Source organism: Octopus bimaculoides, chromosome 11 (genome assembly GCF_001194135.2).
Source record: "Octopus bimaculoides isolate UCB-OBI-ISO-001 chromosome 11, ASM119413v2, whole genome shotgun sequence".
Taxonomy (NCBI): domain Eukaryota; kingdom Metazoa; phylum Mollusca; class Cephalopoda; order Octopoda; family Octopodidae; genus Octopus; species Octopus bimaculoides.
The window spans coordinates 25,006,517-25,007,758 of NC_068991.1; the positions used below are offsets into that span (position 1 = coordinate 25,006,517).

The 1,242-nt window shown below is 36.6% G+C and overlaps 1 protein-coding gene across 4 annotated transcripts in view; it reads left to right on the forward strand.

Moving 5' to 3' along the window:
• LOC106883406 (epidermal growth factor receptor kinase substrate 8) overlaps nt 1–1,242 on the forward strand; it is a 134,064-nt gene that overhangs the window by 114,235 nt on the left and 18,587 nt on the right. The gene's annotated exons all lie outside the window — the stretch shown is intronic.

The window sequence follows — 1,242 nt, forward strand, 5'->3', positions numbered from 1 at the left end:
ACACACAATGTGTGTGTGTGTATGTATATATGTATGTATGTATATATGTATATATACGTATGTATTTGTAAGTATATGTATGTATGCATACACACATATATGTATATATGTGTATATGTGTGTGTGTGTGTGTGTGTGTGTGTGTGTGTGTGTATACATGTCTGTGTGTTTATGTAAATACACACACGTCTGTGTCTCTAATCTGACTTCAAAAAAAAAAAAAACAAGCAAAGCATAATTCTGCTTTGATTCTATTAGGTTTCTAATCATCATCATTTACTTTTTCATGGTTGCATGGGTCAGATGGAATCCATTAAAATAAATTTTCTACAACTTGATGCGCTTCACCTGCTTCCAAGTAAAGTAATATTTCCCCATGGTTGAACATGGAAGTCTGGAAATGAAACACTCCATTTGTATGACAGCGACACTCATTTACATTAGTCATGTGATGTGAAAGCAAAAGACACAAAAACACAAACATCCACTTCTTTTAGTTTCTGTCTCTCAAATCCACTCACACAGATTTGGTTGGCCCAGGGTTATAGCTGAAAATACTTGGCCAAGGTGCTACTCAGTAGGACTGAACTTAAAATCATATGGCTGGAAAGCAAACCTTTTTTGACAGGCCTCAGATGCCCTTTTCAAGAATGTGATATAGACAAATTGAAAGATCTGGTCCTTTGTGTTATTAGCAGTGCTAAATGGTAAATAATACTAAAAAGTTTTTCCCCTCTCAGAATAATGGAATAATGGAATGGCTATTGTCTAGCTGCATCTTCTCAGTTTTACAGGAATTTCACATTCCATTCATTGGTATTTCCTTTCATATACTGTTCCATTGTATTGAATAGACAGTCTTCTACTTTTCTATTGTATTTTCTGAAACTAGTGAATGTTTCAGCTGCTGCTGTTATTACAGCAATATTGAGGGCAGTGTATTACAGAACTAATAAAATGCTAGATACTATTGGAGTAACTTCACTGAAATCCTGTTTATAGGAACGTACTGAAAGGACTGAGAGCAGACACTTTCCTCTTCAGTCAAAATCCTACTTCACTGCCTTTTTGAGGTCCATTTGCGAATAAAGATGAGGACAGACAAGCTGCTGCTCTCCAGCAAACTTATTGGAGGTGGAAAAGGTGGAGCCAAATGAAAGGACATACTCTCATCTTGCACCTGTAGGCCAGAAAATGAGAACTAGTGGAGGCTCAGGGCAAATCTAGATTTGTGGGGCTCAT